The 25,186-nt window shown below is 42.9% G+C and overlaps 1 protein-coding gene across 1 annotated transcript in view; it reads right to left on the reverse strand.

The window, feature by feature from the left end:
* The window catches only part of TNS1 (tensin 1), a 274,729-nt gene that overhangs the window by 217,092 nt on the left and 32,451 nt on the right, over positions 1-25,186 (reverse strand). The window contains exon 3 of the mRNA XM_063116731.1: positions 24,711-24,748. The gene's annotated coding sequence lies outside the window, so the exon portion shown is untranslated. The remainder of the gene's footprint in view (positions 1-24,710; positions 24,749-25,186) is intronic.

Genomic DNA, 25,186 nt, shown 5'->3' on the forward strand with positions numbered 1-25,186 from the left:
ACCATCAGGCATAATCTAGATTGGGGGAGAAACAGAAACCTCAGACTTCAGATGTCCCTAATCATAAAAGGAATCTCCTAACATGAAACACTTTGCATACTTAAAGAGCATTTTGCACACTTCATCCGTGATCAATGGAAACCAGAGCAAAGCATTTCAAGTAGTCCTGCTTAGGGATGTACAGATTTTGTTAAATCCATTCCATCTGTATTTCGCAGATTGTCAACCACCCTTCATTCCGTCGTTGGCTCATTGAAGAATCGTGGGTTGTTGTTTTTACCAGAATGTCATTTTATTTGCGCTAATTCGCAACAGCGCTAATTTGCATTAGTGTAAGGGCTAATGCACACTTGCACATTAGTTAATGCAAATTAGCGTGCGCACACTCACACACAAAAGGGGGTTGACAATCTGTGGAATTCCTGAGTCCAATGGGGAATCTGGAGGTCAGAGTAATAGAAATCTGAACTCATTCGAATCTGTTGTGGTTTTCTACAACAGCCCTAGAACTCCATGTAGCTTCCCACCACCAAAAAATTGGAAGATGATGCTATATTGCTAAGCAGGGCACAAGAACTCTGAACTGCTCCTAAAATCTGTCACCCCGCCAGCCATTCCAGGAGGCTGTACACAGGGAAATTAGAGGGGAAGGCAGGGCCATTCCACCAGTCCTGGTGAAAGACTACTTAATTTTTTCATCTTCCCTTCCCTTTTCCCTCTTCTATTGTGGGGGGCGGGTTGCCATTTTGTCCTTTGCCTCTGGCAGCAAAATTTCTTAGAGTAGTCCTGCTGCTCCTGCATTTATTCATTTATTTGTTTTTTTTATTGTATTAAATGGTTCATAAAATGAATTTCTCTAGGTGCTTTACAATTTAACAACAACAAAATATAACATTACAGTAAAATCAATAACATAAATCTAATAAAATACAGCATAAAATACAGTATCAAGTATAACAGATAAAACTACATTGCAAGGACTAAAATTATAAAACGCAAAAATACTAACATGTTTTAAAAGACTCTGAGCTTCTTTAAACAAGCATTTTATAGCATGCTCGTTACTGGCCACTCCCGGATGTTCGTGGGTCATTCTGATGACACCTTCAGCCTCCTTCTCCATTTTCCCATTCTAACGCTAAAAATAAAGCCTCAAAAAGCCTGACTTCTCTGGGATAAATCTATATTTGTCAGGTTTTAATGCCATGTGCAGGCAAAATTGTGCTACAAAAATGCCCACTAGAGGGCCCACTAGAGGTACAAGCCATGTGCTTGCTGCTCTCTTCCTCATGTAATTACACCTCATTGCAGAAGCAGATAAGATGTGGGAAGCAGAGCCATGGTAAGGGAACACAATTTTTCCCCAACTGAAGCAGCTCTTTAAAATACTTTTTAAAGATTTAAAAAGACTGGGGCCTTAGCTAGACCTAAGGGTTATCCCGGGATCATCCCGGGGTCATCCCTGTTCATGTAAATGACACACAGGATATCCCAGGAGAAGGCAGGGATGACCCCAGGACGATCCCGAGATAAACCTTAGGTCTAGCTAAGGCGTGGGAGAACAGGAAAATCTTAGCCTGGTGCTGAAACAATAGCAGGGTAGGCACAATATGAGTTTCCCTTGGGAGAATTGAATTCTAGAACTGGAGGGCCACCACTCAAAAAGCCCTGTGTCTTGTTGCTAGTCATTGTATGAGCAATTCTGAGATCAGGGCTGTCCTTACCATCTAGCATGGTGAATGGACCTGCTTCATGCAGGAAGGGATAGATGAAGACAGGAACTGGGTTCTTAGCAGTGCAACAAGACTTTTTTAAAGTGTTGGACCTAACCAGGGAGAGTGGGAGACCCCTGGGAATCTGACTCGGGCAGCAAAGCATCTTGGGCCTGCAATGCCTGACATCAGAACAGAAAAATGATTCAGAAACATGTGGGCAACTGTGTTGGTAAACACAGAGGTAGCCTTACCATGAAGCAAAATGAGGTAGTCACCTTAGGTGATAGATTTGGGGCACCATTAAGGGCAACAGAATGGGAAACAGAGAGATAAAACTTAAGCAGAAGGTTCTTTTGGTGTGGTGTTTTATTGATGCACAGTTACACATCACTAAAAAAGAGGGATCTTGATGTGACTGTACATACAGTTTCATCAAGATTCTTTTTGTGTGGTGTTTTTACGAATATGCAGTAACACATCTGTGTATCAATAAACACCACACAAAAAGAATCCTGATGCAATTACAGGTACAATCACAACAAGACTGCTTTTTTGTAGAGTTTTATCAATACAGACATGCACATCAGTAACTAGGGGCGGGGCGAAGAAAAGAAGCAAAGGAACCAAAGGAAGTGGCAAGTATTACCTGCATATTCTCCAGCACCATAACAATTTTAGAAATTTTCCCAATTAATGCAGCATTCAGGCAAAGTGGAACACAGGGCAAAGAGAGAACCCATAAAACTATACAAAAACAGATGGGGTGTGAGTGCAGTAGTTCCTGGTTTAAAAGAGGCAGTTGGGAGGCTTTCAAAAGTATTTTCTTTATTCCATTTATTTTTGTTTAATGTGTGTGTGTGTGTGTGTGTGTAAGACAGAGGGAGGAGAGAGAGAGAGAGAGAGAGAGAGAGAGAGAGAGAGAGAGAGAGAGAGAGAGAGAATGAAATAGATTTCAGAAATACAACAATTTTATACCTCTATAAAAAGTTCATCCTAAAGATAAGTGAATACTGGAACAAATCTTATTTCTGGGAAGACAAGGTTGTAAAAAAACACAGTACAGCAGGGGGTGCTGCCCACCCTTCACTCCCTCCCCAGGCCCATAAACTAGGGCAGGCTCCTAAAAAGCCAAAGGTTCTGCAGCACATTTTAACAGGGCTGGAGCAGGAACAATATTCTCTCTGTTGGGTCGCGCTCTGCCCATATGTTTATGCAGCTGAGGGTCTGCTCCATTACCTGTTTATACTAGCCTTTGCCTAGTGATCTCCCTTTCCCCACCCTACTGCCCCTTAATCCTTCTCATTGCCAGCATTTTGCTCAGCTATAATCCCCCCCTTGTAGTTTCAAATGGATCAAGTGTGCTAATCCTTAACTCAACATACACATACACTTTATCAGGCTTCAAAGGCACCTTTCACCTTGGAACCTCAGGGGTGATGACATCACACCCAGGAATTGCTGATCCATGCCATTAAGCATGGCAGTATTTACAAGGCAATGAGATACTCATCTGTAGATCTCAGGTGCGGCATCTTTAACACACACACACACACACACACACACACATACATACATGCAACAGGAGTTTCTGATGATGGGTGAGTTGGAGAGCATGGACTTCATTTGCTAATATTTTTAACCATCAGTTCAGGAAGCTATCACTTGTCTAGGATCTCTGAAACGCAAGCACTTTATTGCACAAGAAATATATGGGTTATTGATTTGTAAGCAAGGAACCTAGATGACTTTCCCCAATGTAGAGCTTTAGTTACGATTGCATCTTCCCAGCTTACAAACTACAATATGTTATTACTGGGGAAATGTGTCGCTTCTCCCAGCTTTAAAAACAGCAGGCCTGCCAACAAAGACACAAGCACAGGTACCAGGCCCTGAAGTAAACAAAGCTAGATGCCAACACTTGGGCTCATATCTATTCACGCAATAAAACTGCAAGATCAAATAACATCAACCATTACATCAAGGGTCCATTCACCTACTCATCTTCCAGTTTGAAAGATGTTTTTGTCCTCCAGCAGTGCCTTTCTGCATTCTACATAGTACAAACAGGTCAGACTCTACACAAAAGAATAAATGGATACAAATCCGACATCAGAAAGGGCAATTTTAAGAATCTAGTGGGAGAACATTTTGACCAGGCACTCTGTTGCTGGCCTGAAAGTGGCCATTCCTCAATAAATACACAATAAATACACTTCCAACATGGCCAATGAATTACAATTTATTCAAGACATTCAGGCCTCTGATCTCTGGCCTGAATAGGGATAAAGGTTTTTCTATCCCACTACAGGTGTTAATTAACTTAGGAATACTAGGATGTTTGTGTTGTCATAAATAACTGCCATTGCTAATGATCTCTGTGCTTATTTTACATTCGTTTAAGCTTTATGCAAATCGTCTCAGATTGTACTTTTTGCATTTAACCTCACATCTGACCTCACTTTTCCCCCTACATCCATATGTCAACTGCAGGTAACATCTGTTGGACTCTAGTCCTTGAAAGCTTATGCCATAATATATTTGATAGTCTTTAGGGCCATTCAACAAAGATTTTGGGACCTTTTTTAGCTAAAGGGCTGGGTACAAATGCTGTGTAAATAAATAAATTAAGAAATTAATAAGGCATCACAAGTCTTGCTTTTGCTGCAACAGACCAACACGGCCATCCTTCTGTGAACTGTGGCCTGTATCCTTCTTCATGGAAGTCTTGAGTGTCATCAATTGTTCTAGTAGGAGGACACTTACATCCTGAAGCCCTAAATAGTTGTGTGGGAATCTTGTCCAGTGCTAAATTGGCCCCTAGGTTGAATTTATTTATTTATTTTTGTATCTATCTTCATCTGCAAGAGCCTTTTCTAGGAACCAACCGATTTGGACCTCTATGCAATTCACTGAGACATCTAGTGGCCGAATGATGCACTGCAGGTAAACGGAGGCTACACAATTCAGCAATTCTGCTTGCTGACACCCCTGTGCTTCTGTTTCAGAAATTGCCCCTCACCATTGGCTATGCTCTCTGGGGCTGATAGGAGTTCTAGGCCAAAACATCAGGAGGGCCACACGTTACCCATCTTTGCTGTATGGGACTATCTCTTACGCAGCTTCAGAAAGAAATGCAAACTGTGAGGCTAGCGGGGAGAATATATAAAATATCAACCTTCATTAAACTCCTCCTATAATGCAGCAGTTACTTAATATTGTTTGTAGATATATATATTCGGCATTTTCTGTTAAAGAGGCCCTTCTCTCCAATGGGCTACCATTTCTCCGTTGATGTATCTTGCACTGATATTGCACAAATGAGGTAGATGCATCTTGGGAGGGCCATTGTCTTTCCTCCATTGCTGGCTGTTACCAACTGCCAGATGTAAGGCTGCATGAGGTATTTATCTGCACTCAATTCTAGGTCAAGCTTGGAAGGGATAGGACACTGGTGTGGCATTGATGTTTTCATGTAGATCTGATCTTCTGGAAGGGCCAAGCAAACACCAAAAACAATAGCCTTCTATCCAAGAATTTAAGCCAGCAAAGGCTGGCAGGGCCAGCTCCAGATTTTTGAGTTCTCTTGGGCAAGACCCTACCAATGGACGCCATCCCTCTGTGAGTCTACCTTCTCACTGCCATTATCATTAGCTCTTGTTACGCCTCATCCTTGTTCTCTTCATTACTACCACTTGCTTGCTGGACAGGCAGAGAGCCAGTGAGCAAGAAGGTAGTGGCATCTCCTGCTCTTCCTTCTCATCACAACCATTGTCTGGACCAGAGTGAGAGGCAGGAGAAGAAGCAGGTTGCAATGGTGAAGAGGAGGAGCAACTCCCACGGGTTGTCAGTGGGTCCCTGCTGCGATATGGGCCCTTGGCTGGTGCCCCTCCAAGCCTACCCTTGATGCTAGCCCTGAGGGCTGGTACTTGGTCATGTGGCTCTCAGCCATAGCTTTCAGGGGGAGGGTGGGGAGAGAAAAATAAGCATCTGAACCACTCCAGAAAGGGCTTTCCCCACCAAATAGGCTATTCCAGGAGGCCCAGGTCTGTGCCTGCACAAGAGGCTGAGCTGTAAGCAACAGCTCCCCTGCCCCACAATCCCATTCCTATTGGTTGCTGTTGGGGGCTGCTTTTTTATGACCAACCTCATGACGTTTAAAGCATAACACTGACCAGATGTCAGCAATTTTAGCAATCGAGTGCCAAATAAGTTTGGAGCCAATTCAAGGAAACAGCTTCTCCCCCGGGAGATGGGGTTGGGGGTTGGGAGAGAGCTCCACATCCCCATGACCAGGAATGCAGGGAAGGAGAAATTCCAAAACGTTGAGGTAAGAGCTTATTAATAGCACATACCAACTTTATGGGTAGCCCTACAGTACTATTGTAAGCAGCAAGCAACCTCTCCCAACCCCATGCCAGGGCTCTTCTCAATACATCAACCCAGGGCAAGAAAGCTCTCTCAAGGAGGCATCTATCATAAGCCATGACATGTAAGAGCCCTGCTCTGCTCAGCACCACTCAGCTGAAGCACTGCATCCAGTCCTGTTCTTTGCCCACTCCACCCTGGTCCATTTTGGAAGACATTGATGTAAGCAGAAGAACCATCAGGTTCTAAATTCACTTTAAAATAAACACACACAAAATCCTGAGTAGTTCTACTGATAAACCAAGTTGCCACTCCTGAATCAATTGGCTTAAGATTGCAAGAATAAAATATGTAGGATGTTACTTGTTTCAAGAGGACCCAAACTGGTCCCAGACTTGTTTCAAACTGGAAAGCATATGCTTTCCAGCATAGGTAAATTCCATCTCCCCTTCCCTCTCTCATCTCAAGTTTACAGTCCTCACATCTGAAAATATTGGGGAGTTTCTGAAGGAAAGGGAAAGGCTTTCAGCATGATTTCCAGCGATCAGTTAGCTTCTGTTCCGTTTACTGGTCAATCAAAATGGTTGTAACTACTCACAGTAACATATAATAGAACATAAAATACCAATAAATGCTAGTATGGATCAGGTTTCCAGTGGTCAGCAAAGTGGAGAGACTTCAATGCTCTACTGAAGGCTATGTCCCTGCCCACCATTCGAATCCTTCTTTGTCTTTCCCTATTGCCCAGATCTCCCTTTCGTTCTTACATTCTTGTGCCCCCCTTGCTGAAAGACTGTGCACCCCTTGCCCCCACAAAATTAGGGAACAGCAAGCACCCCTTGCTATGAGGCAAGAATTATGGACACACACATGCCTTGCCTTCTGAATAGGCAATACAAGAGGGACATTAACATCTTTAAATGCATACAGCTGTGCAAAGGGGATATAGATTAGGGGCTCCATCACAGCAGCGTTTTAGCCTGCTATCGCCGTGCATTGGATGCAAAGGACTCAGATGACGTCGGCCATGTCCTGCTGCGATCATGGTTCTTCCCCTCTCTTAGCGATGTTTTTTGGCGCACGGGAAGTCTGGTTCTTCCGGTAATGTGAAAACACACCGCTTAAAATTCAACATGTATTTTCATCTAGCGTTTTCAATCTGATGTTCTGTGGGTGTTTTCAAGGGGCAGTAGTGTTAAGCTAGACTGGGCTGGCTGTGTAGCTTCTCTCCCCTCTCCTTTCCGTCTCTCCTCATCTCTCTCTCTCTCCCTCCCTCCTCCTGCATCTCTTTCTCTACCTCTCACAGCCCAAAAGCCTCCAACAAGAGAGAGAGATTCACATGGACTTGGCAGTTAACTGCCCTTTACTTCTGAGTAAATGTGGCTTGGGTTGGGCTGCAGCTCAAGCCATGCGTGCTTAGGAGTAGAAGCACCCCTACTGGGCGGGAGGCGCTGCCAGACAAGCTCTTCCCACTTTAGGCAACCCACCTTGTGCATGACCCAGCCAGGGATCCTCCCCCCCCCCCGCCCACTGCACCTTCTCCCCAATCCTTTTCAATAGAAGGGGGCTGCATGTCACCCTCAATCCAAGGCTCTGATGCAGCTTACTCCCAGGTAAGCATGCACAGGTTCGCAACCAGGCTCCCCCTCCCGCAAAGCAAGCCATCCCTTCCTTCCCATAGCTCAGTATCCAAAGGCAGAGGGGGGTTCGAGCACATTGAAATAAACAGGATGCAACTGTGAATAAGTGCTCCCATGCACCTGCAGTCTTTCCTATGATTGGAAGTGCATGACAAGGGGAACATTATGCAACCTCCAGTTGATTAATCAATTAATCTATGGATTAAATTTGCATGCGGTTTATAAGCAGTCCCTCTGGAGCAAGAAGAGGTCCCATTGAACTCTTATGTTCTTACTCCTGAGTAGGCATTTTCACCTTAAAAGAAATGTGGAAAACACACCCTCCTTGCCAGCAGCACCCTCATTTTAAAGATAAAGAGATCAAAATTGGCACTTAAGCCAATTTGGCAGCATGCCAAATTTGAATCAGAGTGGGTCATCCCTTGATTTTTTATGTTTTTTTAAATCAACTCCCCCCCTTTTTTTAAACCCTTTTCCTGGTAGTGTACAAGTTCGAAGGATTGAAGGATCGCTCTTCCATGGCTTTGATTATGTGCAGCTGTGCATCTTCAAGTTCATAAACTACAGATCTGCTGGTTCCCTTACTTTTGGACTGCAAAAGCCAGTGTGGTGTAATGGTTAGAGTGTTGGACTGCTGGGACTCAGGAGAGCCAGGTTCGAGTCCTCACTTATCCATGAAGCTCACTGGGTGACTTTGGACCAGTCACACTCACTCTCATCATAACCTACGTCACAGGGTTGTTGTGAGGATAAAATGGAGAGGAGGAGCACCATGTCAGCTACCCTGGGTTCATTGCAGGAGGGAAAGGGGCAGGATCTAAATGTAATAACAACTACTACTACTACTACTACCACTACTACTTGTATCATCCCTGACTATTGGCCATGCTGGCTGGAACTGATGGGAGTTGGATGCCAACAAACTCTGGAGGACCAGAGGTTCCCCACCCCTTCACTAGAGGCTAGGCTACACACAATTTAAAACTTCTTATTGTTTGAAGTATTTTTGCAACCATAACTTATTCTCTCTCTCTCTCACTCACACACACACACACACACACACACACACACACCTCTTTTCCTCATTAGCATCGCCACCTCTTGCCTAAGCACACAGTCAGATTTATGATCATCACTCATTAAACGAAAAGTCGGGAGACATACCTAAAGCAAATTCAGAAACCCTTAAAACCAAAGAGCAAACAAAACACCTCAGCCTTTAACAGACTCATCATGTGACAAGCACCATACTTCAAGCACTGAAAGGGGCACTAGTTTAAACACACCAAAGGTGACCTTGGCAGTTAAAGCGCACTCCTGAAAGGCTGCAGACCTGAATTCAACACCAGCTGTGCCATAAACTCCCAGAGTGACCTTGGGCATATCCTGATGCCTTTCTCAGGGACTCCGTTCCGGCCTCAATCTTTTCTTTCATTAAACTCAGTGAGACCCTTTAACCTCCCCTCACGCATCACATATTCAAAGATATTTTTTTTCCAATCGTTAATATCCCCTTCGGTCATTCCTGTTAATAAACTGACTTTGTCTTCAGCCCCTTTTTCTTAGCCACAGTCTAAAACTGTGCTCCATAAGTGTCTCAGATGCTATTGAGAAGTAAATTATGGACATGATTCATTCTGAGATCATGACTGGAAAAATGAACTGAGAGAGAAGGATATGCTCATACATTTCCTACTGATGCTCTCCAGAATGGTGCACTGTACCAGTGGAGGCTGGTGGCTCTTACGTCAGTGGGCCACTGAATCCATTCTGGGTTTCAGACAAAACTAGTCAGAACTCATAGGATTCAGCACCTTGGATAGCTCTGACTGGTTCTGACTGAAACCCGGAGTGGATTCACTGCCCTAATGACATTGTAGCCACCAGCCTCCACTGCTTTGGACACTGCGGTGGATTTGAACAGAAGAGACCAGGTATGTTCAAATCCACACTCAGCTATCAAGATTCCCAATTTGGCTGGTCTTGGGAAAATGTCTCCTCCTGGCCTACCTCACAGAGTTGTTGCACTGCCCTGAGCTGCTTAGAGGAAGGATAGGATACAATTGAGAAAGATAAATGTTTTAAATTTGTGTTTTAAATTTGTATTTCTGCACTGGTGCTGATTTTAACCTGGTTGTGCTTTTATATTGCATTTTATATCATGTTTTATACTGTCAGTTTTACACTTTGAATGGTTTTAATTTTTGTGAACCGCCCTGGGAGCTTCGGCTATTGGGCGATATAAAAATGCAATAAATAAATAAATGATTCCCACCCATCCCAAAATCCACCTTTTCTGTGAAGCTTTTGGTCATAGCTCCAGTCCCACATCTGAAATGCAACCATAGCATGTATGTGTATTTAGTCCTACTCATACTTAATTATCTGGTCTCCGGTCTCCATTGGTCTCCTGTCAACATTTTGACTGTAAGCTCTTTGAGAAAGAGCCTTTTCTAGTTATATCATCCTGTAAAGTTCCATATAGGCTGGCAGTGCTAAATAAGTACAGGTGATACTCTTGTTTCTCGGCTAAGGATAGGCATATCTGTCAAGTATATTTCTGCAGACGTCTTCCTTTTCCCACTTCCATGTCTATTCCATGCCAGGTCCATTTGAGTGCATTTGTTTTTGACCAAAAAATAAATAAAATAGTATGTTATGTTTCTGCACATTTTTCAAATGGGCGCATTAAAGGGTACATTTATTGACACATGTCCCCATTGATTCAAGGAAGTTTGTGTGCATTTTAGAAATGTGTGCAGCACTTTTGCACATTTTAAAAATGCGTGCATGTTGTCAAATGTGTTTTTTCTTTCTTATGCAAAATGCATCACAAGCTCAGAAATGAAGAGATTTCTGACCTCAACTTGTGGTAGTTTCTGTGTTCACTTCTGGGAAGTGCAGATTGGGCAAATCTATAAACAAAACAATCTGTGATTGAGCAAATTTCTCACCCATGCATACTCCGCAAGCCCCTGCCAAAGGAAGTGAGGCAGGTGGCTACCAGGAGGAGGGCCTTCTCTGCTGTGGCACCCCGGCTGTGGAATAAGTTCCCTAAGGAGGTTCGCTTGGCACCTACATTATATGCGTTTAGACACCAGGTGAAGACCTTTTTATTCTCCCAGCATTTTAACAGTCTATAAATAAATTTTAACTTGGTGTTTTAAATTTGTAATTTTGCATTGCTGCTGTTTTTATCTGGTTGAGCTTTTATATTGTATTTTATAGTATGGTTTTATACCGTTGTTTTATACTTTGAATGATTTTAATTTTTGTGAACCGCCCAGAGAGCTCCGGCTATTGGGCGGTATAGAAATGTAATAAATAAATAAATAAAAATACTATCAGCGGTTGTTTTTTTCTAATAGCTGATTCTTAAGTTAACAGCCACCATGTAAAATCCATTGTCAACTGTTCCTCACAATGGCAGCTCAACATAATAGCTATGCTATATGACAGTTTTTTAACCACATGGATTGTCCTATGGCATGAAGAAAGTGAGCCTTTCAGTGCCAGGACTGGATTTTCCTGGCCATGTCTGGTGGTGCTGTTGACTTTCTCCACGTGATTAGGGTGTGGCACGCAGTGAGCTACATTAAAAAGTGTGTACCTCCTTTGTGAAGATGCCGCCACATGAAAAGTATTTACAGCTGCTTCTGTGTGGTAGCGGTAACCAAAGAATTGGCTGTTATCCATACGTTATGGAAGATTTTATCAGTGGTATAACAGCAACTGCTGAAAGCAACAGGGAATTGCCAGCAGCCATTGTAGCAAGAGACAATGGAACAAGAAGTAGGATGGATCGTTGTACAAAAGTATACAGGCCAGAGCAGGCAATCTCTACCTTTCTATAAAGGAGAAGGTAGTTAGATCACTACAGCTGTGCCTAGGAATGTATGAGAAATTCATTTCATTTCATTTTTGAGCAGAATTTATCTGGTTCACATACTCCAGAACCAAATGTGGACTTGAACGCAATCTGCCATTGAAGACCTCCTTGCAAAGCGTGGAACAAAAAAAATGTGCTCAAAAATGTGTACGCTTCAAAATGCACATGAAAAATACCCCAAAACATGCTTTAATCAATGGGCGAAAATGTGTACGTTTCAAAAGTATGCACAACTGATGTGTACATTTGGGGAAATGCCCACAAAAATGTGCCTATTTTTTCATATGAAAAGAAAATCTTAGTTCCCAGTCTGATACAGATGTTAGTCTGAACGAGCTCTGAAGTAGAATACATAGAGCCTCAACAAGTTAGTGTTGTTGATTTGCACATCCTTAACTGTACCTGGATAACTGAGGACCAGGGGAAGAAGAAATCAACTCTTTTCTTTAGATTTACAGTAGTCCTGCAAGTTGTCGAGGGGGAGTAAAGTTTGTTTTTATTACATTTATAATAAAATGTATACCCTTCACAATGATTTTTCCCTCAATGCAGTTTACAAATATTAATAAATTCCATTTAAAAAGTTAAACTTTCGTAATAAACACATAATATATAGCGTAAGCAGTATATAGCATAAAACCAGTTTCAGGGGCAGTGAAACTAACAAAGGCCTGGGTAAATAAACAGGGTTTCACCTGACATCAAAATAAAACCCAAAGTGGTTGCCAGAAAAAAATCTCCCTGAGGAGATCATTTCACACAAAAAGGTGCCACTCCTGAGTAGGCTCTCTCGCATGTTGCAAGCTACCTAACTACAGATGGCAGGGACACCTGGAGGAGAGCCTCCAAAGAAGATCTTAATATGTGGGCAGGCTAATGTGGAGGCAGGCAATCCATCAGGTACCTCAGTCCCAAGCCCCATAGGCCTTCGAAAAATAAGCACCAGAATAGTGCCAGGAAACAGAGAAGGAGCCAGTGCAGCCAAGCACTAGCAAGATGTCATCTGCTGTGTCTGGTCCCAGCTAGCATCCTAACAAGTGTTACAATGTTATATCCTGCCCAAGCATCTTTTTAAAAATCTGTTTTGTTTTTTTATCTTTTGTAGGCTGCATTTTCAGTTGTGACTTCAGGGACATAAGCACAGATGCTTACAGCCAACAGAAGTTCTCACTATTCCAAAACGAAAAGAGTGGGCTTGATAAAATACATGCTAAGAGCTGTGATCCTAAGCCACTTGCCTCGAAACGCATTCCGTTGAAATCAATGGGACTTATTTCTAAGACCCCGGGGGGGTGATCATGGGAATAAATCAAAGCATGAATAATGGATAGATGAGTTTAAAATGCATTAAGTTAATGGACTGTTTGGGCCTGGAGGCATACAGTCAGGTTTGCCTTAACTCTTAATTGAAATGCCTTTGTTTTTGTTAAAATTAGCTTTGGTTCACAGCTTTACCCAAAAGTGGCTTAATGGGCCTGTTCAGACAACATGCTAAGCCATGGTTAGGCCACTAGCCCTTTCGCAACAAACAGTTAGTGAACATGTTTAAATTGTGGTTATATAACCACCACGGTTAGGAATGGTTCACACGACATGCTAAGTCATAACATTTAGCTCAAAAAGCTTAACCACCACGGTTAGCGTGTTGTCTGAACAGGGTCAATACGAGAGCACAGGTTACAGTCAGCAGAGATGCCGGGAAAATAGCTTTACTCTGGCCAATCATTCCCATGCTGGTTTTGATGCCATGTGATGGACAGGCCATATGGCTGGACAAAGGAAAACCCCAATGGCAACCACAAGGCATGCTCTGCAAGTCCCATTCCTAGATCTCTCCACTGTACCTCTCTTGAGTGGCCAACGGCTAAAATTCTGCCTGGCCTCACAACCACTTCTGGATTTAAGCCCCTGTCAAAAGTTGTTGTTGCCGCTGTTAAATAACAGTAATATTATTTATATTTCAATTTCTTAGATGCTTTTCTCAGAAAAGGCATTTAACAGTAAAAAGTAAAACAGACCAAAAAAAGCAAAATAATTTAAAATGCCCATTAAAAACCACCGACAATAACATGCCACAACCCGATAAAACAACGGAATTAAGAAGCCCATCATATGTTATTAAATGCCTGGGAGTAGAAGAAAAATGTCAGTGTTGGTGCCTGCTGGACGAACCTCACTGGGTTTCCATGCATACTCATTAAGGAAAGGAAAGGAACCTCTCATGCAAGCACTGAGTCATTACTGACTCTTGGAGGGACGCCAGCTTTCACTGACGTTTTCTTGGCAGGCCTTATAGTGGGGTGGTTTGCCGTTGCCTTCCCCGGCCGTTATTACCTTTCCCCCAGCTAGCTGGGTACTCATTTTACCGACCTCGGGAGGATGGAAGGCTGAGTCGACCCGAGCCAGCTGCCTGAAACCAGCTTCCGCTGGGATCGAACTCAGGCCACGGGGAGAGTTTCAGCTGCAGAAACTGCTGCTTTACCGCCAAGCTCACCCAGGCTTTTGTCTGATGCTTTAACCCAGCCTTCCCCAATCTGGTGCCTCCCAGATGTGTTGCACTGCAACTCCCAACATCCCCAGCCAGTATCATGCTGACTGGGGATGGCGGGAGTTGTCATCCAACACATCGAGAGGGTGTCAGGTTGGGAAAGGCTGCTATAAGCCCAAGGGAAGCATTTTTACAGCACCGTTGGTAAAACTTTCTATTACCCCAAGGAACATGGTTGTGTCCAGGTCATCCAGATTGCAACGCTGATGGATTGTGTTTCCTATGGCTGCATTGGGAACCAGTTGTGCCAGCCACTGTGTAACAATAATAACACAATGGGAAAACCTCTTGTTTTCAGGTGAGGAAGTCGTCTCTGTCTGTTCTAGTCAGTTTCTTTCAGAGTGCTACATAATCATTCTTCACTGAGATTTTCTACTTAGTATCACTGCCAATAAAGGCAAACCAGAAGGAGAACTGATAAATTGAATAATGGATTTCTGCAAGAATTCAGCTCCTCAGCTTGTTAGTTAAAGGTAGCGGAGGGCCAAGCATACAGTACTTCACTTCACATGGTGTACTCCAGAGGTGGGCAGAAGATAGATCTCCCAGAAAACACTGCTAACATTGCCAATGGTCTGGAATGCTGGGAGTTGAAGTCCAAAATATCCAGAGATGTACTTCCTGCCCATCCCTCCTTTACACAAATACTTCTTTTCATCTACCGGTCAACAGGTTTTCAAAGCTTTTGACATAACACAAAAATCTGTCAGAGGCAAGAGTGGAATGACTTTACACAGCAGAAGCAGTGAACAGTTTTTCAAAACACCTTCAACTCTCCAAAAAAGCTGCCATCTGACTCCATCCTAAAATAAGCAAGATGAGTTCTGCAAGAGGCCAGTTGTAATTTTATGCAAAATAGAACTTGCACAAAACTTCTGACCATCTATAAAACATGGCATGAAAGTGTCCTAATCTTTCAAGAATGTGACTGGCATACATGCAAATATTAGAAAATCCACAGTAACATTACTGACTCCATGGGATGGAGTCATAGGTCAAAGGAAGGAATTTCAATCTATCTCTTAGGATTTGCTGTTGACAAATACAGAATAAACTAAGAGTTCCCAGTGAAAAACATGCAGTTAGGAAATAGAATGTCACACCTGATTCAGAAGGACTGTGAGACGTGATGTAGGTAGGTGGGAGGGAGGGGAATATACTCAGGAGTAATCTTTCTTGTGTAACATCCAAAGGAAATATTTGGGCGGTGGAAATCAAATCATCACAGTTCTCTTTGTCTTCTATACATTTCACTGAAGAATTTCACGCAAAGCAATCCAACACAGGCAGAGGGGTGGGGAATCGCCACTTCCTACGTCCTAGAAAAATGGGAGGCTGCCTTATACTGAGTCATCTAGCCCAATATTATCGACACTGACTGGCAGTGGCTTTCCAAGGCTTCAGCCAGGATTCTTTCCTAGCCCTACCTGGACATGCTGGGGATTGAATTACGTTTGAGTCACGGTTTACTTTGCATTTTGGTGTTTTGTTTTGTTTTAAACTATTTTAATGTGTTTTTATTTTATCTTGTACACTGCTCTGAAATTTTGAATGGGGGAGCAGTATATAAATATTGTAAATACATAAACCTGGGACCTTCTGCATACAAACCATGTGCTTTTACTACTGAGCTACATACCTCTCTTGAGCTTTGGCCTTTTTCCTTTCTCCTTGGCCTTGATGGGGGTTTCCCCTTATTTCTTGACTTTTTAAGACGTAGTTTTCCCCATGCCAGGGGTATATTGGGGAAATAGAAGGGCTTTAGGATCCATGGAATGCTCCAATCCACCCTGGAACACATCCTCCTTTTTTCCCCTCTCCACTTTCAGAACAACAGCATCCAAAGGCAAACCTCTCCTCCAAGGGCAGACATTAAGGCAATCCTCTAAATCCTTTGGCCCCTGCTATGACCTCCCAGGGACCATAGAATCATATCCTAAAAGTAGCAAGGGACTATCAGCAAAGTTACTGAAAAAAACTGACCACAGATGGGCTACTTCACACTCGACATTTTCCCTACATAGAATATACCTGTGTTGGGAGGGGAAATGTATCATTGCGTAAAGATCACATGGATTTATTTGGTCCATTGCAAGCTTACTGGGAATCCACTACCAAATGCAGCTTCCCAAAGTGTGCACCCAACAAAAAGGCACACTGTTCTATGTGGCGTATACCCTTCCCTGCCCCCATTTCAGTCTTCCCCAACCTGGTGCCCTCCAGATGTTTTGGACTATAACTCCCAGCATTCCTGACTATTGACCATGCTGGCAGGGGCTGATGAGATTTGATATATTTTTTCAATGCCAGGTGAAAGCCTTTTGATTTTCCTGATATTTTAACAGTTTATCATCTTAGTCTTTTAACTTTGCTGTTTTAATCTGTATTTAAAATCTGTATAGGTCTTTGCATTGCTGCTCGGTTTTATCCTGGTTGTGCTTTTATACTGTGCTTTTTATACTGTCGTTTCTTTTATACTGTGAATTGTAATTGATTGTTTTCAATTTTTGTGAACCACCCAGAGAGCTTCGGCTATTGGGCAGTTTAGAAATGCAATAAATAAATAAATAAATAAATAAAGCCAAAAACATCTGGAGGAAACCAGGTTAGGGAAAGGTGGTGAACATCATGAAGGGAAAAATACTTGTATGAAGCAGTCCTAATGTCCAGATTTCAAGACAGGGATCAAAGATCTATCATACATATCACTCTCCCCCACACACACACCCATACACTGATAACATAGATTTGTGATTTCGGACAGTGGGAGGTATTTTTTCACAACAAACACTTAGAGTTGGTGACACTGAAACTGGGGTCATTTGTTAAACAACAACAAGCAAAGGCTTAGAAAGGAAACAAATGTTAGCATGTGTCTCTGAGAGAGAGAGAGAGAGAGAGAGAGAGAGAGAGAGAGAGAGAGAAACCAGAACATCCTTGTTAAACATTCCTGCCAAATTTCCTCAGCATGTACACATTTTCATCTTCCAAATGCTGACACTTTCAGCACAAGATCTGGTCGCAGGCAGGCAGCTCTGAAACTATGTTTTGAGAGCATTGCCTGGTTTGTGTTATGAAACTTCTATTCTGAGGGAGTTTTCCAAATGCAAATGCTCAGAGGCAGTGCTGACTCCAGGGTTCCAAGGGCCCTTGGGCAAGACCCCCTCCATGGACCCCTCCCTCAGTGAGTCCAGCTTCTCACTGCCACCATCACCAGCTGCTCTCGCTCCTCTTCTTCTTTCTCATCTCTGTTACCACTTGCTCGCCTTATAGGCAAAGAGATCCAGTGAGCAAGCAGACCCTGACATCTGCTGCTCCTCCTTCCCACAAACAAAAGCATCACCTGGGTCAGAGAAAGAGTCAGGTGAACATCACAGTTGCAATAGTAAAGAGGAGGAGCAACTCCAGGGACCTGTTGTCAGTGTGGGTTTCTGGAAGGTGCCCAACCATGCCTAACCCTTGATGCTGTCCCTGCTCAGAGGAACAATGCCAATATATATGGTGGAAGTGATGTGATTTTTGGCTTCAAAGACCAAAATCAGCTCCTTAAATGAGATGGAGACAGTGTTCACCTCAGCACCCTTAACATAATATGTCCCAAAATATTGTTCCTTGCTGTCCCATGCATCCTGTTTTCCAAGTTCTACCCATTTAAATTTATATACAATGCACATATACAAGTGGGTCCTGCCACAAAATGATTTAGTGTATCCCCACCCCCAGGGTTTCTGCCAGCTAATCAAAGGAATGCCAGAGAAATTCGAGACAGACTAAAATGAGTTCGGGTTTCTAAGAATCTGACTTGTGGAATCTGCTGTGAACCAGCCTCCCCAGGCCACACAGAGTTTGTGGACTTCCGGGTTATATTTTACTTTTTACCTCCCTGAAATGTACACAAATTCATTCACAGGAAAATTCTCAAGTTTCTACTGCAGCATATGCTACACTGGAAAATAGACATGGGGAAAAGTCAAATGGAATGAGGGACAGTACACTAAAAGTTACGCATTAACATAAACTATATAAATTGTTGCAAATTTCCTTTCAGAATGATTTATGCATTTTTCCGCATAATGGGGAAAAATTGAATCTGGCTGTGAACAGAAGTCAGAACGAAGGACACTGCATAATCCATGAAACACACGCTGGATGGATTTCACAAAATCCGGGCATCCCTAGCTAGTCATGCCCTCTTCCTAGGTACAATAAGCTGTAAGTGGCTCAAACAGACCAATTCAGTCCTCTGGCCCTAATTTTCCAAGGGTTTTCCTGGGCCGGATCTACACTACTGCTTTAAAGCGCATTATAACAGTTTTGAGAACTGTTGGGGCCCAGGACACACTCCATATACAGTTGTCAAAACTGTTATAAAGCGCTTTAAAGCAGTAGTGTAGATCCGGCCCTGGAGGCCACTGAGTATGCTTAGTTGTCATTACACTATTTTAGGGTTACCTTTTTTTTTTTTTTGCCCCCTTTGTATTTCTTTATTTAATGTTTTGTAGTTCTACGTACCTCAGGATTCACCTGAGAGCATGCTGATGCCTCCCCCTTGTTTCCCAGTAGCCCTGCTTTGGCTCCAGTCCTGTTGGCTCTCAACCACACAAGTTTGCTATTAGAAGGAATGATGATGATGATGATGATTCACTCTTGAACTTATTGAACTATTCATTACATTTTGGGGTCAGGTTTAGGGTATTTATTTATTTAAAAAACTGTCAAGGTTCGTTCTGTGTCCTGGACCATTGAGCAACCCCTAAAAGATCTCTTGCCACCTTAAGAATCTCACCTTCCTTCTTTTACCTTCTCTTTCCCAATAATGTGGGTTTAGGCTATAGAAGTAGGGTGATTGACACATTAGGTTTAATGCAATGGTTTAGAATATGAAAACAACCAGATTGCAAGTAAAAGGACTTAGTCAATTGAGCTGAGTGATACAAAGGCATTAAAAGAAAATCAAAGTTGCAAAAATGCAAGTCCTTTACCCTAGCTACTCTCATCTTTTCCTGCTCTTTCTGGCTGGTTCTCCGCTCTCCTTTTACACCCTCTTTCTCCAAAACAGAAAGTACTGTTTAAACATTAAAGAACTGAAACTACAGCATCCCCGGTCCACATCTAGGCTCCATTCCTCTAAGGTGACCAATGCACACACTTCCAAGCACTGTCACATATGCAGTTGGAAAGCTCCTTTGACATGTCAAGTCTACAAGCTGGAGGCCAAGCAACCTCCTGTTTAAGCAGTGCCTATTGAGCCACATCTCCAAGCTCCGAAAGATGGCAAGGACATCTTCCTGCCTATGTGCAACTCATCTGATTGGTGGAGCATATTGGCCTGTCATCTTTGGCCACTGTAGCACACCATAACAACAAAAAAAAGCTCTCTATTCCTTTGTCACCTCTTTTGACCATTCGGTGGTGCTGTGTGCTGAATCCACCCAGACCACCCCTACATCATGGGAGGATGAAACCGGGGTTATCCCATGAACCTGAATGGTGGGAGATCCAGGACAAATAAAAGGAAGTCCTTCTTCACACAGCACATAGTTAAATTATGAAACTCACTACCACAAGATGTAGTGATGGCCACCCATTTGGATGGCTTTAAAAGGGGGTTGGATACATTACTGGAGGCAAAGGCTATCAATGGCTCCTAGCCCTGATGGTTGTGTGCTATCTCTAGTATTCGAGGCAGTAAGCCTGTGTGCACCAGTTGCTGGGGAACATGGGTGGGAGGATGCTGTTGCACCATGTCCCTCTTGTTCATCCCTGGCCGATGGCTGGTTGGCCACTGTGTGAACAGAGTGCTGGACTAGATGGACCCTCGATCTCATCCAGCATGGCTCTTCTTATGTTCTTATGTTCCCAAGAGTCTTAAGAGCAAGCTTCTTAATCTTTGCTTTATTTTTTCAAAGTGATCTTTCTGCTTTTCCCTTTGTCCCTGATTTCAATTCCTAATAAAGCTTTCCTTTTTAATTTGGGCCTGATTGTTGGTATGAGTGACAGAAGGATCTAGCTCAGGGGTAAGCAATGTGGTGCCCATGGGTTCCAGGGCGCCCCCTGGACACCGTTCTTGGTGCCTGCTGAGGGGCTCTATCCTTCCCATTATTATTATTTTTAAAATAACAAATGCTGAGAGGGAGCATGTGTATGGGTGGTGATCCTAAATGAGAGAGAAAGAGATAGGAGGAATGAGTTGGCTGTCAGAGCAGTGGTGTGTGGGGTTGGGGGAGGAGAATTTGCCTTCACTGAAATAGGTTTCTGTTGGTGCTGAAAACTTGCTTCAAAGGATTTGTTTAGTGTGTTGAGGTTCAGCCCCTACCTCTGCTTCGTACTCAGTTTCTTGTGCAGGTTACTTGTCCTTGTGATTAGCCATGCCTCCATGGCAACCACTTCATGGTGGTGCCCAGGAGAATTTATCAAATTGCTGAACATGCCCACAGTCCCAAAAAGGATGCCTAACCCCTGATCTAGCTGGTCACTACCTCTCCCAAGCAGACAACTATGGAAGAGCTCTGAATTTCCTCCCTGGCCAAAGTTAGAAGAAAAATAGAGAGATTGATAGAAAGCCTATGCGGCAGGGTCTTGCTATTTACTGTGTAATCTGTACAGCACCATGTACATTGATGGTGCTATATAAATAAATAATAATAATAATAATAATAACAGACAGAAGTGTGCACAGCTGGCCCACCTTTTGTAGACACTGGCTTTCTACACTACCTCGTGTGGAGCTGACTGGGGAATGCTGGGAATTGTAGGATTTTTTTTCCTGTCTAAGTTATTTTCCATGTCATGATACCTTTGTGATTTGGGTAGGGATGGGTAAGAAATTTGTTGGGTTTGTATTTTAATGTGAATTTACCAAATTTGCACTTCCTGAACACAATGCAATGATATGGCTATATTCACATTTTCCCAAATTTTGCAGTGCAGTTTGTAAATAAAAAAATATGCACACAAAATTTTATCTGTATGCCTTCCTGAGATCCTAGCGATATAGGGCGGGATACAAATGTTTTAATAAATAAATAAATGCACTCATAAAAAAATGTACATCAGGGGAAAATGCACTATATTATTATATTATTATGTTAGGGGCAAATGTGTATATTTAGAAAAGCACATACAAAAAATATGTACAGATTTTCATGCACACTTGGGGGGAAAACAAATCCATAAAGTGATGCAGAACTGGAACTATCTTAATGAAGGAAAAATGAGATCTGAGCCATTATTGGGACTAATAGCATATTTTCTGAGGATGCAGCCAAAATGTTTTTTTAATGCTTCCTAAATTATTTTACTTTTTTCCCTATGAACACTTAACTTCAGACAGTGCAGTTATCCCACATTATTCGATAATGTGATCAAACCATATTATTTATCTCATTACAAAACATTGCACAACACCACTTCTCTAGACTGAAGACAGTCGACCTAAAGGTTGCATGTCATTACAATGACACAATTTACTCACATAGATGTATGTGCATAATATCTGCAGTGTATTAAATCACTTATCACCTGAATCAACCTGGGTCTTAACGCCAAACATGACAGCATTCTGTCCTGTTTGCTGTCTGTGATGTAGCAACTTGTTATTACTCACAGCTAATCAAATCCAACATATCAGACACTCACCTGGGCAGAGGCAATCCCTTTACAAATCTGATAAGAATCCGAAATGGATCTTTAAGGGTGAGAAATCTTCCTCTTTCCCTCCCGATAATTTCCATATATTATTGGCATGCAATTTCATCTGAGAGAAAATAGTTGATGATTCAGTGCATTACCCTGGCTGAGAAAAGGCCCACTGGTTAAAAATTGTCTGAGCCATTGACTTTGCCCTGGAAGGCTCTGTAGTGATGGAGTGGACTAGGAAGAGAGCCTGGGGGAAGGGGTGGGGGAGCAGGACTTTTATGAGCTTATTGAAATTGGTAAGACTATAACTGCAGTTCAATCTAAAGCCCAATTTCCTTTGTCTCTGGCACAAGATCTAACTTTATATAAGTTAGCAGTTGATTTAGTGGTGAAATAAAACAGGCATTTCAGCATCACAGTTCAAATTCTGGTTTTCATGTCATTAAATCAATACTCGAAGTGGAATATATTCCCTGGGAATATTTGCATGATGGCCAAATGCGATGTGTTTAACTCCCATTAAGTTGTACTGAACTTTTAAAACTGAAGGGCACCAGATCAAAACTGAAAAGAGGACTACTTTGCATTATTGGATTATGCATCGCTCACAACACCAACTTGCACATCTTCCTCAGATGAAACAACCTGCTCCTGATTTCATATTTTCTGCAGCTTGCCAACTATTCTTTCCTCCACTCTATGCTAGCGCTGATATCGCCCCCAGTCCAGCAGTCTGGTACATGGCCATGCTCCATCCTGATCCAACCCATCACTGGCTTCTTTTTAATTCATACCTTTTTTTCCCCCTTGACTTAAGTTTCCCGTCTCACTGACACCTTGTCCAGTTCACCAATGCTATCTCACTGTAACAAATGATCTGCTTACATCCCAAACCCAATTGTGCTTTTATTGATTTGATTTTTACCCTGCTTTTCTACCAAGGAAAATGGTACTCAAGGCAGTTTTGAATTGCATCTTGATGTTGATTTCCCACACAGACCTCTTGTGTGTTGGTTTCTACAAGCCATCTCGTACCTGCGTCTACTAATACATTTCTGTAGTCCAGCGCCCAGGAAAACAAGTCTAATCACATCTGCTGTCTTCTCCATCTTCAAACACTTTTCACTGCTACTCCAAAAGTTCCTAAGTCAATCCCTATCTCTTCCACATGAAGATAACAAGCAAAGATGCAGTGGTCCTGTTTAATATGAGAATATCCAGGCCATCTTCCCAATGGAGAATAGGAGTTGTCAAAGCCATGGCAGCAGTAGAGATGCGAAGACAAATACCTGCACAGCCTAGAAGCAAGATGTCCAGGCAGTACCAATCTGGCAGGTTAGATGGAACAACACACCATTCCCTGTTCCTCTGTTCCTGCCTGCCCACGCACATGAGGATGGCACATGAATTGCAATGTATGTGCTCATTGCACACCAAAAATCACACCATTTTGCAGATAAAATTCAAGACCATGTGATGTTGGCCTATGCATGTAGGCCATCATGTGGACACACAGAGACACCAGGCCTGGGGACAATGTGGCAGACGGAGGAGAGGGCACATGCATTCATGCCCCCTCCATACAAATGGAGAGCGCGTGACCTTCCAAACCAGCCCAGGATGTTTTTGAACCCTTTTGCACAATAATGAATCCACTAGGACGACTGCAAACAGCCCAAGAAATACATAATTGGCTACTGCTACAACCACCAGCTCCTAATCAAGTATGCAAAAGTCCCGGGGCAATAAAAGGCCTGAGAAGAAACACTTTATCCATCAGTGGGGTTTTAAAATTCCCCATTGGCATTAGTTCCACTGACATGAGTAAAGTATGGTAGAAAAGGTACACCTGAGTGTGGATCAAATGTAGCCGGACATGAGCCAGGTTTGTGCTGGTAAGCTTGATTATGGTGGGCACTTCATCCCCATTCTACCACCATCACCACTACTTCTGCTTAAGCATAGACTGTTGCCACCCCGGGAATGGCACCACAAGGACTTCAATATCTCTTTACTTTGTGATTGTCACCGACATATCCATGAACTGCCAGCATTCATCGTCTAGTTTTTTTAAGAACCAATGCAGTCCAGCAGAGACAGAGGAACCAGCTGATACCTCCAAGTTCCCCTGGAGCCCTGGATTTACTAGATGCCCTTGAGCAAGTTACTATCGTTTAGCTTTTATGCCCAATCTATGAAATGAGAATAATACAGCAAGGTTTTCATGAGGACTAGCACCACAATAAGAAAGATAAAGCAGTTTCCCCTATGAACCAAGAGCCAAGCTGAATTGATTTTACTGCAGGAGAAAGAGGGATTCCGTCAGCTCAGTTCATTTGCCCGGGGCATCGCTAACTGCTTCAAAAGGCACAGGACCTCCTCATGTGAGTTAGCAAGGGAGAATAATTCTCGAGCAGTTGCATTTATTTTATAGCCTTGCCCATGGACGAGGAGAGATCGTTCACCTTGAAAGCTTTTGCAAACATTTCCTGCTAATACAGCAGTCTCCTCTGAAGAAGGAAAGAAAAGAAAGAAAGAAGCCCTAGGCAAACCGCCATAATGCTGGCCCAGGAAGGATTTTTTAAAAAAAGATTCATTGCAATTTTTTTTTAATTACATATCAAGATAGGAACATTTGCTCTCCTTGCAAACAACTCAGGACAGCAATGCTACTAGATAGTTTGTAATAAGAGCTTGCAGAGCTGGTGGGAACCTGGCAAATTTCACCTTGAGCAACAATTGCAGGTTTTTTAAAAAAAAATAAACAGAAATTGCAGGGAAAGGAGAGCAACAGAAGTCCCCCTGTTCCTCATCCACATGACTTTGAAAGGAGATTCACATCAGACAGAAGGAAAAAGTAGCCCAAACCGCAATGTTGTTGTAAGACAATAGGAGTAGGAAGGAGTTGCTCTTACCTTGGCTTCACATTTCTTGTGACAGGAGAGATTGCAACCTGTACGGAAACAGAAAGGCAGGGAGCGGGATGAGGGGGGGGGGTGAAAGAAGAGGAAAATTAAAAACAAGAATCTTACGTTCCAAACCGAAAAACATTCGAGAACTGGGGAAGAAAAGGGGCCTCACCCAGGAAAAACGGAAGCAGGACAAGAAAGAACAGATGAGCAGCAAATCCCCCCTCCGAAAAAAAAAAGAAAAAAGAAAAACCACACCAAAAACTAAACCATGTTACAAAAGGAGCCGCTTCCAGGCTTTTTGAAAGACTCCTGCAAGAAGTGCGGGGGGGGGGGGCAGAGAAAGAGGGGAAAAAGCTACACACCGCACGCAGGAGGGAGGGAAGGCAGAGGGAGGGGAAAAATATAACCCTCTCGGCACGCTGGCACCTCGCCAAAGATAGCCCGGGCTACACAGGTACGGCAAAGCGCGCCAGCCCGCT

The sequence above is a fragment of the Elgaria multicarinata genome, chromosome 2 (assembly GCF_023053635.1).
Source record: "Elgaria multicarinata webbii isolate HBS135686 ecotype San Diego chromosome 2, rElgMul1.1.pri, whole genome shotgun sequence".
NCBI lineage: Eukaryota > Metazoa > Chordata > Lepidosauria > Squamata > Anguidae > Elgaria > Elgaria multicarinata.